Consider the following 19,284-nt stretch of genomic DNA (forward strand, 5'->3'; position numbering starts at 1 on the left):
ACTCTATTTTGGTCTCCAAGTGTCTGAAAAGCCCTTTTTAGTCAAAATAACTACGTTTGGTCACCAAAGGTCTGAAAACCTTTTTTTTAGCCAAAATGACTGTATTTTTGTCTTTTAGAGTCTTAAAAAGCCGGGTTTAGACAAGATAATTGCATTTCGTAACCAGTGATATGAAAACTTTTTTTGGTCAAAATGACTCTATTTTGGTCTCCAAGTGTCTAAGAAGCCCTTTTAAGTCAAAATAACTGCATTTGGTCAGCAAAGGTATGAAAAAAAATTTAGTCAAAATAATTGTATTTTCGTCTATTAGAGTCTTAAAAACCGGTTTTGGACAAGATAATTGCATTTGGTAACCAATGGCCTGAAAAAATGTTTTTGGTCAAAATGACTCTATCTAGGTCTCCAAGTGTCTAAAAAGCCCTTTTTAGTCATAATAACTACGTTTGGTCAACAAAGGTCTGAAAAACTATTTTAGCCAAAATGACTGTATTTTTGTCTTTTAGAGTCTCAAAACTCCGCATTTAGATTTGGTATTTGTTTGGGTCAAAATGACTCTATTTTTGTCTCCAAGTGTCTAAAAAGCCTTTTTAGTCAAAATAACTGCATTTGGTCACCAAAGGTCTGAAAAACTTTTTTAGCCAAAATGACTGTATTTTTGTCTTTTAGAGTCTTAAAAAGCCGGGTTTAGACAAGATAATTGCATTTCGTAACCAGTGATCTGAAAACATTTTTTTGGTCAAAATGACTCTATTTTGGTCTCCAAGTGTCTAAAAAGCCCTTTTTAGTCAAAATAACTGCATTTGGTTACCAAAGGTCTGAAAAACTATTTTAGAGTCTCAAAACTCCGCATTTAGATTTGGTATTTGTTTGGGTCAAAATTACTCTATTTTGGTCTCCAAGTGTCTAAAAAGCCTTTTTTAGTCAAAATAACTGCATTTGGTCACCAAAGGTCTGAAAAACTTTTTTAGCCAAAATGACTGTATTTTTGTCTTTTAGAGTCTTAAAAAGCCGGGTTTAGACAAGATAATTGCATTTCGTAACCAGTGATCTGAAAACATTTTTTTGGTCAAAATGACTCTATTTTGGTCTCCAAGTGTCTAAAAAGCCCTTTTTAGTCAAAATAACTGCATTTGGTTACCAAAGGTCTGAAAAAAATTTAGTCAAAATGATTGTATTTTCGTCTATTAGAGTTTTAAAAAGCCGGTTTTGGACAAAATAATTGCATTTGGTAACCAATCGCCTGAAACACTTGTTTGGGTCAAAATTACTCTATTTTGGTCTCCAAGTGTCTAAAAATCCTTTTTTAGTCAAAATAACTGCATTTGGTCACCAAAGGTCTGAAAACCTTTTTTTTGCCAAAATAACAGTATTTTTGTCCTTTAGAGTCTTAAAAAGCCGGTTTTAGACAAGATAATTGCATTTCGTGCCCAGTGATCTGAAAACATTTTTTTGGTCAAAATGACTCTATTTTGGTCTCCAAGTGTCTGAAAAGCCCTTTTTAGTCAAAATAACTACGTTTGGTCACCAAAGGTCTGAAAACCTTTTTTTTAGCCAAAATGACTGTATTTTTGTCTTTTAGAGTCTTAAAAAGCCGGGTTTAGACAAGATAATTGCATTTCGTAACCAGTGATATGAAAACTTTTTTTGGTCAAAATGACTCTATTTTGGTCTCCAAGTGTCTAAGAAGCCCTTTTAAGTCAAAATAACTGCATTTGGTCAGCAAAGGTATAAAAAAATTAAGTCAAAATGATTGTATTCTCGTCTATTAGAGTCTTAAAAACCGGTTTTGGACAAGATAATTGCATTTGGTAACCAATGGCATGAAAAAATGTTTTTGGTCAAAATGACTCTATCTAGGTCTCCAAGTGTCTAAAAAGCCCTTTTTAGTCATAATAACTACGTTTGGTCAACAAAGGTCTGAAAAACTATTTTAGCCAAAATGACTGTATTTTTGTCTTTTAGAGTCTCAAAACTCCGCATTTAGATTTGGTATTTGTTTGGGTCAAAATGACTCTATTTTTGTCTCCAAGTGTCTAAAAAGCCTTTTTAGTCAAAATAACTGCATTTGGTCACCAAAGGTCTGAAAAACTTTTTTAGCCAAAATGACTGTATTTTTGTCTTTTAGAGTCTTAAAAAGCCGGGTTTAGACAAGATAATTGCATTTCGTAACCAGTGATCTGAAAACATTTTTTTGGTCAAAATGACTCTATTTTGGTCTCCAAGTGTCTAAAAAGCCCTTTTTAGTCAAAATAACTGCATTTGGTTACCAAAGGTCTGAAAAAAATTTAGTCAAAATGATTGTATTTTCGTCTATTAGAGTTTTAAAAAGCCGGTTTTGGACAAGATAATTGCATTTGGTAACCAATCGCCTGAAACACTTGTTTGGGTCAAAATTACTCTATTTTGGTCTCCAAGTGTCTAAAAATCCTTTTTTAGTCAAAATAACTGCATTTGGTCACCAAAGGTCTGAAAACCTTTTTTTTAGCCAAAATAACAGTATTTTTGTCCTTTAGAGTCTTAAAAAGCCGGTTTTAGACAAGATAATTGCATTTCGTGCCCAGTGATCTGAAAACATTTTTTTGGTAAAAATGACTCTATTTTGGTCTCCAAGTGTCTGAAAAGCCATTTTTTGTCAAAATAACTAAATTTGGTCACCAAAGGTCTGAAAACCTTTTTTTAGCCAAAATGACTGTATTTTTGTCTTTTAGAGTCTTAAAACACCGCTTTTAGACAAGATAAACTACATTTGGTAACCAATGGCCTGAAAAAATGTTTTTGGTCAAAATGACTCTATTTAGGTCTCCAAGTGTCTATAAAGCCCTTTTTAGTCAAAATAACTACGTTTGGTCACCGAAGGTCTGAAAAACTATTTTAGAGTCTCAAAACTCCGCATTTAGATTTGGTATTTGTTTGGGTCAAAATTACTCTATTTTGGTCTCCAAGTGTCTGAAAAGCCCTTTTTAGTCAAAATAACTACGTTTGGTCACCAAAGGTCTGAAAACCTTTTTTTTAGCCAAAATGACTGTATTTTTGTCTTTTAGAGTCTTAAAAAGCCGGGTTTAGACAAGATAATTGCATTTCGTAACCAGTGATATGAAAACTTTTTTTGGTCAAAATGACTCTATTTTGGTCTCCAAGTGTCTAAGAAGCCCTTTTAAGTCAAAATAACTGCATTTGGTCAGCAAAGGTATGAAAAAAAATTTAGTCAAAATAATTGTATTTTCGTCTATTAGAGTCTTAAAAACCGGTTTTGGACAAGATAATTGCATTTGGTAACCAATGGCCTGAAAAAATGTTTTTGGTCAAAATGACTCTATCTAGGTCTCCAAGTGTCTAAAAAGCCCTTTTTAGTCATAATAACTACGTTTGGTCAACAAAGGTCTGAAAAACTATTTTAGCCAAAATGACTGTATTTTTGTCTTTTAGAGTCTCAAAACTCCGCATTTAGATTTGGTATTTGTTTGGGTCAAAATGACTCTATTTTTGTCTCCAAGTGTCTAAAAAGCCTTTTTAGTCAAAATAACTGCATTTGGTCACCAAAGGTCTGAAAAACTTTTTTAGCCAAAATGACTGTATTTTTGTCTTTTAGAGTCTTAAAAAGCCGGGTTTAGACAAGATAATTGCATTTCGTAACCAGTGATCTGAAAACATTTTTTTGGTCAAAATGACTCTATTTTGGTCTCCAAGTGTCTAAAAAGCCCTTTTTAGTCAAAATAACTGCATTTGGTTACCAAAGGTCTGAAAAACTATTTTAGAGTCTCAAAACTCCGCATTTAGATTTGGTATTTGTTTGGGTCAAAATTACTCTATTTTGGTCTCCAAGTGTCTAAAAAGCCTTTTTTAGTCAAAATAACTGCATTTGGTCACCAAAGGTCTGAAAAACTTTTTTAGCCAAAATGACTGTATTTTTGTCTTTTAGAGTCTTAAAAAGCCGGGTTTAGACAAGATAATTGCATTTCGTAACCAGTGATCTGAAAACATTTTTTTGGTCAAAATGACTCTATTTTGGTCTCCAAGTGTCTAAAAAGCCCTTTTTAGTCAAAATAACTGCATTTGGTTACCAAAGGTCTGAAAAAAATTTAGTCAAAATGATTGTATTTTCGTCTATTAGAGTTTTAAAAAGCCGGTTTTGGAAAAAATAATTGCATTTGGTAACCAATCGCCTGAAACACTTGTTTGGGTCAAAATTACTCTATTTTGGTCTCCAAGTGTCTAAAAATCCTTTTTTAGTCAAAATAACTGCATTTGGTCACCAAAGGTCTGAAAACCTTTTTTTTGCCAAAATAACAGTATTTTTGTCCTTTAGAGTCTTAAAAAGCCGGTTTTAGACAAGATAATTGCATTTCGTGCCCAGTGATCTGAAAACATTTTTTTGGTCAAAATGACTCTATTTTGGTCTCCAAGTGTCTAAGAAGCCCTTTTAAGTCAAAATAACTGCATTTGGTCAGCAAAGGTATAAAAAAATTAAGTCAAAATGATTGTATTCTCGTCTATTAGAGTCTTAAAAACCGGTTTTGGACAAGATAATTGCATTTGGTAACCAATGGCATGAAAAAATGTTTTTGGTCAAAATGACTCTATCTAGGTCTCCAAGTGTCTAAAAAGCCCTTTTTAGTCATAATAACTACGTTTGGTCAACAAAGGTCTGAAAAACTATTTTAGCCAAAATGACTGTATTTTTGTCTTTTAGAGTCTCAAAACTCCGCATTTAGATTTGGTATTTGTTTGGGTCAAAATGACTCTATTTTTGTCTCCAAGTGTCTAAAAAGCCTTTTTAGTCAAAATAACTGCATTTGGTCACCAAAGGTCTGAAAAACTTTTTTAGCCAAAATGACTGTATTTTTGTCTTTTAGAGTCTTAAAAAGCCGGGTTCAGACAAGATAATTGCATTTCGTAACCAGTGATCTGAAAACATTTTTTTGGTCAAAATGACTCTATTTTGGTCTCCAAGTGTCTAAAAAGCCCTTTTTAGTCAAAATAATTGCATTTGGTTACCAAAGGTCTGAAAAAAAATTTAGTCAAAATGATTGTATTTTCGTCTATTAGAGTTTTAAAAAGCCGGTTTTGGACAAGATAATTGCATTTGGTAACCAATCGCCTGAAACACTTGTTTGGGTCAAAATTACTCTATTTTGGTCTCCAAGTGTCTAAAAATCCTTTTTTAGTCAAAATAACTGCATTTGGTCACCAAAGGTCTGAAAACCTTTTTTTTAGCCAAAATAACAGTATTTTTGTCCTTTAGAGTCTTAAAAAGCCGGTTTTAGACAAGATAATTGCATTTCGTGCCCAGTGATCTGAAAACATTTTTTTGGTAAAAATGACTCTATTTTGGTCTCCAAGTGTCTGAAAAGCCATTTTTTGTCAAAATAACTACGTTTGGTCACCAAAGGTCTGAAAACCTTTTTTTAGCCAAAATGACTGTATTTTTGTCTTTTAGAGTCTTAAAACACCGCTTTTAGACAAGATAAACTACATTTGGTAACCAATGGCCTGAAAAAATGTTTTTGGTCAAAATGACTCTATTTAGGTCTCCAAGTGTCTATAAAGCCCTTTTTAGTCAAAATAACTACGTTTGGTCACCGAAGGTCTGAAAAACTATTTTAGAGTCTCAAAACTCCGCATTTAGATTTGGTATTTGTTTGGGTCAAAATTACTCTATTTTGGTCTCCAAGTGTCTGAAAAGCCCTTTTTAGTCAAAATAACTACGTTTGGTCACCAAAGGTCTGAAAACCTTTTTTTTAGCCAAAATGACTGTATTTTTGTCTTTTAGAGTCTTAAAAAGCCGGGTTTAGACAAGATAATTGCATTTCGTAACCAGTGATATGAAAACTTTTTTTGGTCAAAATGACTCTATTTTGGTCTCCAAGTGTCTAAGAAGCCCTTTTAAGTCAAAATAACTGCATTTGGTCAGCAAAGGTATGAAAAAAAATTTAGTCAAAATAATTGTATTTTCGTCTATTAGAGTCTTAAAAACCGGTTTTGGACAAGATAATTGCATTTGGTAACCAATGGCCTGAAAAAATGTTTTTGGTCAAAATGACTCTATCTAGGTCTCCAAGTGTCTAAAAAGCCCTTTTTAGTCATAATAACTACGTTTGGTCAACAAAGGTCTGAAAAACTATTTTAGCCAAAATGACTGTATTTTTGTCTTTTAGAGTCTCAAAACTCCGCATTTAGATTTGGTATTTGTTTGGGTCAAAATGACTCTATTTTTGTCTCCAAGTGTCTAAAAAGCCTTTTTAGTCAAAATAACTGCATTTGGTCACCAAAGGTCTGAAAAACTTTTTTAGCCAAAATGACTGTATTTTTGTCTTTTAGAGTCTTAAAAAGCCGGGTTTAGACAAGATAATTGCATTTCGTAACCAGTGATCTGAAAACATTTTTTTGGTCAAAATGACTCTATTTTGGTCTCCAAGTGTCTAAAAAGACCTTTTTAGTCAAAATAACTGCATTTGGTTACCAAAGGTCTGAAAAACTATTTTAGAGTCTCAAAACTCCGCATTTAGATTTGGTATTTGTTTGGGTCAAAATTACTCTATTTTGGTCTCCAAGTGTCTAAAAAGCCTTTTTTAGTCAAAATAACTGCATTCGGTCACCAAAGGTCTGAAAAACTTTTTTAGCCAAAATGACTGTATTTTTGTCTTTTAGAGTCTTAAAAAGCCGGGTTTAGACAAGATAATTGCATTTCGTAACCAGTGATCTGAAAACATTTTTTTGGTCAAAATGACTCTATTTTGGTCTCCAAGTGTCTAAAAAGCCCTTTTTAGTCAAAATAACTGCATTTGGTTACCAAAGGTCTGAAAAAAATTTAGTCAAAATGATTGTATTTTCGTCTATTAGAGTTTTAAAAAGCCGGTTTTGGACAAAATAATTGCATTTGGTAACCAATCGCCTGAAACACTTGTTTGGGTCAAAATTACTCTATTTTGGTCTCCAAGTGTCTAAAAATCCTTTTTTAGTCAAAATAACTGCATTTGGTCACCAAAGGTCTGAAAACCTTTTTTTTGCCAAAATAACAGTATTTTTGTCCTTTAGAGTCTTAAAAAGCCGGTTTTAGACAAGATAATTGCATTTCGTGCCCAGTGATCTGAAAACATTTTTTTGGTCAAAATGACTCTATTTTGGTCTCCAAGTGTCTAAGAAGCCCTTTTAAGTCAAAATAACTGCATTTGGTCAGCAAAGGTATAAAAAAATTAAGTCAAAATGATTGTATTCTCGTCTATTAGAGTCTTAAAAACCGGTTTTGGACAAGATAATTGCATTTGGTAACCAATGGCATGAAAAAATGTTTTTGGTCAAAATGACTCTATCTAGGTCTCCAAGTGTCTAAAAAGCCCTTTTTAGTCATAATAACTACGTTTGGTCAACAAAGGTCTGAAAAACTATTTTAGCCAAAATGACTGTATTTTTGTCTTTTAGAGTCTCAAAACTCCGCATTTAGATTTGGTATTTGTTTGGGTCAAAATGACTCTATTTTTGTCTCCAAGTGTCTAAAAAGCCTTTTTAGTCAAAATAACTGCATTTGGTCACCAAAGGTCTGAAAAACTTTTTTAGCCAAAATGACTGTATTTTTGTCTTTTAGAGTCTTAAAAAGCCGGGTTCAGACAAGATAATTGCATTTCGTAACCAGTGATCTGAAAACATTTTTTTGGTCAAAATGACTCTATTTTGGTCTCCAAGTGTCTAAAAAGCCCTTTTTAGTCAAAATAATTGCATTTGGTTACCAAAGGTCTGAAAAAAAATTTAGTCAAAATGATTGTATTTTCGTCTATTAGAGTTTTAAAAAGCCGGTTTTGGACAAGATAATTGCATTTGGTAACCAATCGCCTGAAACACTTGTTTGGGTCAAAATTACTCTATTTTGGTCTCCAAGTGTCTAAAAATCCTTTTTTAGTCAAAATAACTGCATTTGGTCACCAAAGGTCTGAAAACCTTTTTTTTAGCCAAAATAACAGTATTTTTGTCCTTTAGAGTCTTAAAAAGCCGGTTTTAGACAAGATAATTGCATTTCGTGCCCAGTGATCTGAAAACATTTTTTTGGTAAAAATGACTCTATTTTGGTCTCCAAGTGTCTGAAAAGCCATTTTTTGTCAAAATAACTACGTTTGGTCACCAAAGGTCTGAAAACCTTTTTTTAGCCAAAATGACTGTATTTTTGTCTTTTAGAGTCTTAAAACACCGCTTTTAGACAAGATAAACTACATTTGGTAACCAATGGCCTGAAAAAATGTTTTTGGTCAAAATGACTCTATTTAGGTCTCCAAGTGTCTATAAAGCCCTTTTTAGTCAAAATAACTACGTTTGGTCACCGAAGGTCTGAAAAACTATTTTAGAGTCTCAAAACTCCGCATTTAGATTTGGTATTTGTTTGGGTCAAAATTACTCTATTTTGGTCTCCAAGTGTCTGAAAAGCCCTTTTTAGTCAAAATAACTACGTTTGGTCACCAAAGGTCTGAAAACCTTTTTTTTAGCCAAAATGACTGTATTTTTGTCTTTTAGAGTCTTAAAAAGCCGGGTTTAGACAAGATAATTGCATTTCGTAACCAGTGATATGAAAACTTTTTTTGGTCAAAATGACTCTATTTTGGTCTCCAAGTGTCTAAGAAGCCCTTTTAAGTCAAAATAACTGCATTTGGTCAGCAAAGGTATGAAAAAAAATTTAGTCAAAATAATTGTATTTTCGTCTATTAGAGTCTTAAAAACCGGGTTTGGACAAGATAATTGCATTTGGTAACCAATGGCCTGAAAAAATGTTTTTGGTCAAAATGACTCTATCTAGGTCTCCAAGGGTCTAAAAAGCCCTTTTTAGTCATAATAACTACGTTTGGTCAACAAAGGTCTGAAAAACTATTTTAGCCAAAATGACTGTATTTTTGTCTTTTAGAGTCTCAAAACTCCGCATTTAGATTTGGTATTTGTTTGGGTCAAAATGACTCTATTTTTGTCTCCAAGTGTCTAAAAAGCCTTTTTAGTCAAAATAACTGCATTTGGTCACCAAAGGTCTGAAAAACTTTTTTAGCCAAAATGACTATATTTTTGTCTTTTAGAGTCTTAAAAAGCTGGGTTTAGACAAGATAATTGCATTTCGTAACCAGTGATCTGAAAACATTTTTTTGGTCAAAATGACTCTATTTTGGTCTCCAAGTGTCTAAAAAGCCCTTTTTAGTCAAAATAACTGCATTTGGTTACCAAAGGTCTGAAAAAAATTTAGTCAAAATGATTGTATTTTCGTCTATTAGAGTTTTAAAAAGCCGGTTTTGGACAAGATAATTGCATTTGGTAACCAATCGCCTGAAACACTTGTTTGGGTCAAAATTACTCTATTTTGGTCTCCAAGTGTCTAAAAATCCTTTTTTAGTCAAAATAACTGCATTTGGTCACCAAAGGTCTGAAAACCTTTTTTTTTGCCAAAATAACAGTATTTTTGTCCTTTAGAGTCTTAAAAAGCCGGTTTTAGACAAGATAATTGCATTTCGTGCCCAGTGATCTGAAAAATTTTTTTGGTAAAAATTACTCTATTTTGTTCTCCAAGTGTCTGAAAAGCCATTTTTTGTCAAAATAACTACGTTTGGTCACCAAAGGTCTGAAAACCTTTTTTTAGCCAAAATGACTGTATTTTTGTCTTTTAGAGTCTTAAAACACCGCTTTTAGACAAGATAAACTACATTTGGTAACCAATGGCCTGAAAAAATGTTTTTGGTCAAAATGACTCTATTTAGGTCTCCAAGTGTCTAAAAAGCCCTTTTTAGTCATAATAACTACGTTTGGTCAACAAAGGTCTGAAAAACTATTTTAGCCAAAATGACTGTATTTTTGTCTTTTAGAGTCTCAAAACTCCGCATTTAAATTTGGTATTTGTTTGGGTCAAAATGGCTCTATTTTGGTCTCCAAGTGTCTAAAAAGCCTTTTTAGTCAAAATAACTGCATTTGGTCACCAAAGGTCTGAAAAACTTTTTCAGCCAAAATGACTGTATTTTTGTCTTTTAGAGTCTCAAAACTCCGCATTTAGATTTGGTATTTGTTTGGGTCAAAATGACTCTATTTAGGTCTCCAAGTGTCTATAAAGCCCTTTTTAGTCAAAATAACTACGTTTGGTCACCAAAGGTCTGAAAAACTATTTTAGAGTCTCAAAACTCCGCATTTAGATTTGGTATTTGTTTGGGTCAAAATGACTCTATTTTGGTCTCCAAGTGTCTAAAAAGCCTTTTTTAGTCAAAATAACTACGTTTGGTCACCAAAGGTCTGAAAACCTTTTTTCAGCCAAAATGACTGTATTTTTGTCTTTTAGAGTCTTAAAAAGACGGTTTTAGACAAGATAATTGCATTTCGTGCCCAGTGATCTGAAAACATTTTTTTGGTCAAAATGAGTCTATTTTGGTCTCCAAGTGTCTGAAAAGCCCTTTTTAGACAAAATAACTACGTTTGGTCACCAAAGGTCTGAAAACCTTTTTTAGCAAAAATGACTGTATTTTTGTCTTTTAGAGTCTTAAAACACTGCTTTTAGACAAGATAAACTACATTTGGTAACCAATGGCCTGAAAAAATGTTTTTGGTCAAAATGACTCTATTTAGGTCTCCAAGTGTCTATAAAGCCCTTTTTAGTCAAAATAACTACGTTTGGTCACCAAAGGTCTGAAAACCTTTTTTTTAGCCAAAATTACTGTATTTTTGTCTTTTAGAGTCTTAAAAAGCCGGGTTTAGACAAGATAATTGCATTTCGTAACCAGTGATATGAAAACTTTTTTTGGTCAAAATGACTCTATTTTGGTCTCCAAGTGTCTAAGAAGCCCTTTTAAGTCAAAATAACTGCATTTGGTCAGCAAAGGTATGAAAAAAATTTAGTCAAAATAATTGTATTTTCGTCTATTAGAGTCTTAAAAACCAGTTTTGGACAAGATAATTGCATTTGGTAACCAATGGCCTGAAAAAATGTTTTTGGTCAAAATGACTCTATCTAGGTCTCCAAGTGTCTAAAAAGCCCTTTTTAGTCATAATAACTACGTTTGGTCAACAAAGGTCTGAAAAACTATTTTAGCCAAAATGACTGTATTTTTGTCTTTTAGAGTCTCAAAACTCCGCATTTAGATTTGGTATTTGTTTGGGTCAAAATGACTCTATTTTGGTCTCCAAGTGTCTAAAAAGCCTTTTTAGTCAAAATAACTGCATTTGGTCACCAAAGGTCTGAAAAACTTTTTTAGCCAAAATGACTGTATTTTTGTCTTTTAGAGTCTTAAAAAGCCGGTTTTAGACAAGATAATTGCATTTCGTGCCCAGTGATCTGAAATTTTTTTTGGTCAAAATGACTCTATTTTGGTCTCCAAGTGTCTAAAAAGCCTTTTTTAGTCAAAATAACTACGTTTGGTCACCAAAGGACTGAAAACCTTTTTCAGCCAAAATGACTGTATTTTTGTCTTTTAGAGTCTTAAAACACTGCTTTTAGACAAGATAAACTACATTTGTTAACCAATGGCCTGAAAAAATGTTTTTGGTCAAAATGACTCTATTTAGGTCTCCAAGTGTCTATAAAGCCCTTTTTAGTCAAAATAACTACGTTTGGTCACCAAAGGTCTGAAAAACTATTTTAGAGTCTCAAAACTCCGCATTTAGATTTGGTATTTGTTTGGGTCAAAATTACTCTATTTTGGTCTCCAAGTGTCTAAAAATCCTTTTTTAGTCAAAATAACTGCATTTGGTCACCAAAGGTCTGAAAACCTTTTTTTTAGCCAAAATAACAGTATTTTTGTCCTTTAGAGTCTTAAAAAGCCGGTTTTAGACAAGATAATTGCATTTCGTGCCCAGTGATCTGAAAACATTTTTTTGGTAAAAATGACTCTATTTTGGTCTCCAAGTATCTGAAAAGCCATTTTTTGTCAAAATAACTACGTTTGGTCACCAAAGGTCTGAAAACCTTTTTTTAGCCAAAATGACTGTATTTTTGTCTTTTAGAGTCTTAAAACACCGCTTTTAGACAAGATAAACTACATTTGGTAACCAATGGCCTGAAAAAATGTTTTTGGTCAAAATGACTCTATTTAGGTCTCCAAGTGTCTATAAAGCCCTTTTTAGTCAAAATAACTACGTTTGGTCACCGAAGGTCTGAAAAACTATTTTAGAGTCTCAAAACTCCGCATTTAGATTTGGTATTTGTTTGGGTCAAAATTACTCTATTTTGGTCTCCAAGTGTCTGAAAAGCCCTTTTTAGTCAAAATAACTACGTTTGGTCACCAAAGGTCTGAAAACCTTTTTTTTTAGCCAAAATGACTGTATTTTTGTCTTTTAGAGTCTTAAAAAGCCGGGTTTAGACAAGATAATTGCATTTCGTAACCAGTGATATGAAAACTTTTTTTGGTCAAAATGACTCTATTTTGGTCTCCAAGTGTCTAAGAAGCCCTTTTAAGTCAAAATAACTGCATTTGGTCAGCAAAGGTATGAAAAAAAATTTAGTCAAAATAATTGTATTTTCGTCTATTAGAGTCTTAAAAACCGGTTTTGGACAAGATAATTGCATTTGGTAACCAATGGCCTGAAAAAATGTTTTTGGTCAAAATGACTCTATCTAGGTCTCCAAGTGTCTAAAAAGCCCTTTTTAGTCATAATAACTACGTTTGGTCAACAAAGGTCTGAAAAACTATTTTAGCCAAAATGACTGTATTTTTGTCTTTTAGAGTCTCAAAACTCCGCATTTAGATTTGGTATTTGTTTGGGTCAAAATGACTCTATTTTTTTCTCCAAGTGTCTAAAAAGCCTTTTTAGTCAAAATAACTGCATTTGGTCACCAAAGGTCTGAAAAACTTTTTTAGCCAAAATGACTGTATTTTTGTCTTTTAGAGTCTTAAAAAGCCGGGTTTAGACAAGATAATTGCATTTCGTAACCAGTGATCTGAAAACATTTTTTTGGTCAAAATGACTCTATTTTGGTCTCCAAGTGTCTAAAAAGCCCTTTTTAGTCAAAATAACTGCATTTGGTTACCAAAGGTCTGAAAAAAATTTAGTCAAAATGATTGTATTTTCGTCTATTAGAGTTTTAAAAAGCCGGTTTTGGACAAGATAATTGCATTTGGTAACCAATCGCCTGAAACACTTGTTTGGGTCAAAATTACTCTATTTTGGTCTCCAAGTGTCTAAAAATCCTTTTTTAGTCAAAATAACTGCATTTGGTCACCAAAGGTCTGAAAACCTTTTTTTTAGCCAAAATAACAGTATTTTTGTCCTTTAGAGTCTTAAAAAGCCGGTTTTAGACAAGATAATTGCATTTCGTGCCCAGTGATCTGAAAACATTTTTTTGGTAAAAATGACTCTATTTTGGTCTCCAAGTGTCTGAAAAGCCATTTTTTGTCAAAATAACTACGTTTGGTCACCAAAGGTCTGAAAACCTTTTTTTAGCCAAAATGACTGTATTTTTGTCTTTTAGAGTCTTAAAACACCGCTTTTAGACAAGATAAACTACATTTGGTAACCAATGGCCTGAAAAAATGTTTTTGGTCAAAATGACTCTATTTAGGTCTCCAAGTGTCTATAAAGCCCTTTTTAGTCAAAATAACTACGTTTGGTCACCGAAGGTCTGAAAAACTATTTTAGAGTCTCAAAACTCCGCATTTAGATTTGGTATTTGTTTGGGTCAAAATTACTCTATTTTGGTCTCCAAGTGTCTGAAAAGCCCTTTTTAGTCAAAATAACTACGTTTGGTCACCAAAGGTCTGAAAACCTTTTTTTTAGCCAAAATGACTGTATTTTTGTCTTTTAGAGTCTTAAAAAGCCGGGTTTAGACAAGATAATTGCATTTCGTAACCAGTGATATGAAAACTTTTTTTGGTCAAAATGACTCTATTTTGGTCTCCAAGTGTCTAAGAAGCCCTTTTAAGTCAAAATAACTGCATTTGGTCAGCAAAGGTATGAAAAAAAATTTAGTCAAAATAATTGTATTTTCGTCTATTAGAGTCTTAAAAACCGGTTTTGGACAAGATAATTGCATTTGGTAACCAATGGCCTGAAAAAATGTTTTTGGTCAAAATGACTCTATCTAGGTCTCCAAGTGTCTAAAAAGCCCTTTTTAGTCATAATAACTACGTTTGGTCAACAAAGGTCTGAAAAACTATTTTAGCCAAAATGACTGTATTTTTGTCTTTTAGAGTCTCAAAACTCCGCATTTAGATTTGGTATTTGTTTGGGTCAAAATGACTCTATTTTTCTCTCCAAGTGTCTAAAAAGCCTTTTTAGTCAAAATAACTGCATTTGGTCACCAAAGGTCTGAAAAACTTTTTTAGCCAAAATGACTGTATTTTTGTCTTTTAGAGTCTTAAAAAGCCGGGTTTAGACAAGATAATTGCATTTCGTAACCAGTGATCTGAAAACATTTTTTTGGTCAAAATGACTCTATTTTGGTCTCCAAGTGTCTAAAATGCCCTTTTTAGTCAAAATAACTGCATTTGGTTACCAAAGGTCTGAAAAACTATTTTAGAGTCTCAAAACTCCGCATTTAGATTTGGTATTTGTTTGGGTCAAAATTACTCTATTTTGGTCTCCAAGTGTCTAAAAAGCCTTTTTTAGTCAAAATAACTGCATTTGGTCACCAAAGGTCTGAAAAACTTTTTTAGCCAAAATGACTGTATTTTTGTCTTTTAGAGTCTTAAAAAGCCGGGTTTAGACAAGATAATTGCATTTCGTAACCAGTGATCTGAAAACATTTTTTTGGTCAAAATGACTCTATTTTGGTCTCCAAGTGTCTAAAAAGCCCTTTTTAGTCAAAATAACTGCATTTGGTTACCAAAGGTCTGAAAAAAATTTAGTCAAAATGATTGTATTTTCGTCTATTAGAGTTTTAAAAAGCCGGTTTTGGACAAAATAATTGCATTTGGTAACCAATCGCCTGAAACACTTGTTTGGGTCAAAATTACTCTATTTTGGTCTCCAAGTGTCTAAAAATCCTTTTTTAGTCAAAATAACTGCATTTGGTCACCAAAGGTCTGAAAACCTTTTTTTTGCCAAAATAACAGTATTTTTGTCCTTTAGAGTCTTAAAAAGCCGGTTTTAGACAAGATAATTGCATTTTGTGCCCAGTGATCTGAAAACATTTTTTTGGTCAAAATGACTCTATTTTGGTCTCCAAGTGTCTAAGAAGCCCTTTTAAGTCAAAATAACTGCATTTGGTCAGCAAAGGTATAAAAAAATTAAGTCAAAATGATTGTATTCTCGTCTATTAGAGTCTTAAAAACCGGTTTTGGACAAGATAATTGCATTTGGTAACCAATGGCATGAAAAAATGTTTTTGATCAAAATGACTCTATCTAGGTCTCCAAGTGTCTAAAAAGCCCTTTTTAGTCATAATAACTACGTTTGGTCAACAAAGGTCTGAAAAACTATTTTAGCCAAAATGACTGTATTTTTGTCTTTTAAAATCTCAAAACTCCGCATTTAGATTTGGTATTTGTTTGGGTCAAAATGACTCTATTTTTGTCTCCAAGTGTCTAAAAAGCCTTTTTAGTCAAAATAACTGCATTTGGTCACCAAAGGTCTGAAAAACTTTTTTAGCCAAAATGACTGTATTTTTGTCTTTTAGAGTCTTAAAAAGCCGGGTTTAGACAAGATAATTGCATTTCGTAACCAGTGATCTGAAAACATTTTTTTGGTCAAAATGACTCTATTTTGGTCTCCAAGTGTCTAAAAAGCCCTTTTTAGTCAAAATAACTGCATTTGGTTACCAAAGGTCTGAAAAAAATTTAGTCAAAATGATTGTATTTTCGTCTATTAGAGTTTTAAAAAGCCGGTTTTGGACAAGATAATTGCATTTGGTAACCAATCGCCTGAAACACTTGTTTGGGTCAAAATTACTCTATTTTGGTCTCCAAGTGTCTAAAAATCCTTTTTTAGTCAAAATAACTGCATTTGGTCACCAAAGGTCTGAAAACCTTTTTTTTAGCCAAAATAACAGTATTTTTGTCCTTTAGAGTCTTAAAAAGCCGGTTTTAGACAAGATAATTGCATTTCGTGCCCAGTGATCTGAAAACATTTTTTTGGTAAAAATGACTCTATTTTGGTCTCCAAGTGTCTGAAAAGCCATTTTTTGTCAAAATAACTACGTTTGGTCACCAAAGGTCTGAAAACCTTTTTTTAGCCAAAATGACTGTATTTTTGTCTTTTAGAGTCTTAAAACACCGCTTTTAGACAAGATAAACTACATTTGGTAACCAATGGCCTGAAAAAATGTTTTTGGTCAAAATGACTCTATTTAGGTCTCCAAGTGTCTATAAAGCCCTTTTTAGTCAAAATAACTACGTTTGGTCACCGAAGGTCTGAAAAACTATTTTAGAGTCTCAAAACTCCGCATTTAGATTTGGTATTTGTTTGGGTCAAAATTACTCTATTTTGGTCTCCAAGTGTCTGAAAAGCCCTTTTTAGTCAAAATAACTACGTTTGGTCACCAAAGGTCTGAAAACCTTTTTTTTAGCCAAAATGACTGTATTTTTGTCTTTTAGAGTCTTAAAAAGCCGGGTTTAGACAAGATAATTGCATTTCGTAACCAGTGATATGAAAACTTTTTTTGGTCAAAATGACTCTATTTTGGTCTCCAAGTGTCTAAGAAGCCCTTTTAAGTCAAAATAACTGCATTTGGTCAGCAAAGGTATGAAAAAAAATTTAGTCAAAATAATTGTATTTTCGTCTATTAGAGTCTTAAAAACCGGTTTTGGACAAGATAATTGCATTTGGTAACCAATGGCCTGAAAAAATGTTTTTGGTCAAAATGACTCTATCTAGGTCTCCAAGTGTCTAAAAAGCCCTTTTTAGTCATAATAACTACGTTTGGTCAACAAAGGTCTGAAAAACTATTTTAGCCAAAATGACTGTATTTTTGTCTTTTAGAGTCTCAAAACTCCGCATTTAGATTTGGTATTTGTTTGGGTCAAAATGACTCTATTTTGGTCTCCAAGTGTCTAAAAAGCCTTTTTAGTCAAAATAACTGCATTTGGTCACCAAAGGTCTGAAAAACTTTTTTAGCCAAAATGACTGTATTTTTGTCTTTTAGAGTCTTAAAAAGCTGGTTTTAGACAAGATAATTGCATTTCGTGCCCAGTGATCTGAAAACTTTTTTTGGTCAAAATGACTCTATTTTGGTCTCCAAGTGTCTAAAAAGCCTTTTTTAGTCAAAATAACTACGTTTGGTCACCAAAGGACTGAAAACCTTTTTTCAGCCAAAATGACTGTATTTTTGTCTTTTAGAGTCTTAAAACACTGCTTTTAGACAAGATAAACTACATTTGGTAACCAATGGCCTGAAAAAATGTTTTTGGTCAAAATGACTCTATTTAGGTCTCCAAGTGTCTATAAAGCCCTTTTTAGTCAAAATAACTACGTTTGGTCACCAAAGGTCTGAAAAACTATTTTAGAGTCTCAAAACTCCGCATTTAGATTTGGTATTTGTTTGGGTCAAAATTACTCTATTTTGGTCTCCAAGTGTCTAAAAAGCCTTTTTTAGTCAAAATAACTGCATTTGGTCACCAAAGGTCTGAAAAACTTTTTTAGCCAAAATGACTGTATTTTTGTCTTTTAGAGTCTTAAAAAGCCGGGTTTAGACAAGATAATTGCATTTCGTAACCAGTGATATGAAAACTTTTTTTGGTCAAAATGACTCTATTTTGGTCTCCAAGTGTCTAAGAAGCCCTTTTAAGTCAAAATAACTGCATTTGGTCAGCAAAGGTATAAAAAAATTAAGTCAAAATGATTAAAATTTTAAGTCTATTAGAGTCTTAAAAACTGGTTTTGGACAAGATAATTGCATTTGGTAACCAATGGCATGAAAAAATGTTTTTGGTCAAAATGACTCTATCTAGGTCTCCAAGTGTCTAAAAAGCCCTTTTTAGTCATAATAACTACGTTTGGTCAACAAAGGTCTGAAAAACTATTGTAGCCAAAATGACTGTATTTTTGTCTTTTAGAGTCTCAAAACTCCGCATTTAGATTTGGTATTTGTTTGGGTCAAAATGACTATTTTTGTCTCCAAGTGTCTAAAAAGCCTTTTTAGTCAAAATAACTGCATTTGGTCACCAAAGGTCTGAAAAACTTTTTTAGCCAAAATGACTGTATTTTTGTCTTTTAGAGTCTTAAAAAGCCGGGTTCAGACAAGATAATTGCATTTCGTAACCAGTGATATGAAAACTTTTTTTGGTCAAAATGACTCTATTTTGGTCTCCAAGTGTCTAAGAAGCCCTTTTAAGTCAAAATAACTGCATTTGGTCAGCAAAGGTATAAAAAAATTAAGTCAAAATGATTGTATTCTCGTCTATTGGAGTCTTAAAAACTGGTTTTGGACAAGATAATTGCATTTGGTAACCAATGGCATGAAAAAATGTTTTTGGTCAAAATGACTCTATCTAGGTCTCCAAGTGTCTAAAAAGCCCTTTTTAGTCATAATAACTACGTTTGGTCAACAAAGGTCTGAAAAACTATTGTAGCCAAAATGACTGTATTTTTGTCTTTTAGAGTCTCAAAACTCCGCATTTAGATTTGGTATTTGTTTGGGTCAAAATGACTCTATTTTTGTCTCCAAGTGTCTAAAAAGCCTTTTTAGTCAAAATAACTGCATTTGGTCACCAAAGGTCTGAAAAACTTTTTTAGCCAAAATGACTGTATTTTTGTCTTTTAGAGTCTTAAAAAGCCGGGTTCAGACAAGATAATTGCATTTTGTAACCAGTGATCTGAAAACATTTTTTTGGTCAAAATGACTCTATTTTGGTCTCCAAGTGTCTAAAAAGCCCTTTTTAGTCAAAATAACTGCATTTGGTTACCAAAGGTCTGAAAAAAAATTTAGTCAAAATGATTGTATTTTCGTCTATTAGAGTTTTAAAAAGCCGGTTTTGGACAAGATAATTGCATTTGGTAACCAATCGCCTGAAACACTTGTTTGGGTCAAAATTACTCTATTTTGGTCTCCAAGTGTCTAAAAATCCTTTTTTAGTCAAAATAACTGCATTTGGTCACCAAAGGTCTGAAAACCTTTTTTTTAGCCAAAATAACAGTATTTTTGTCCTTTAGAGTCTTAAAAAGCCGGTTTTAGACAAGATAATTACATTTCGTGCCCAGTGATCTGAAAACATTTTTTTGGTAAAAATGACTCTATTTTGGTCTCCAAGTGTCTGAAAAGCCATTTTTTGTCAAAATAACTACGTTTGGTCACCAAAGGTCTGAAAACCTTTTTTTTAGCCAAAATGACTGTATTTTTGTCTTTTAGAGTCTTAAAACACCGCTTTTAGACAAGATAAACTACATTTGGTAACCAATGGCCTGAAAAAA

This window comes from Pelophylax lessonae (assembly GCF_965119305.1).
Source record: "Pelophylax lessonae genome assembly, chromosome: 6".
Taxonomy (NCBI): Eukaryota; Metazoa; Chordata; class Amphibia; order Anura; family Ranidae; genus Pelophylax; species Pelophylax lessonae.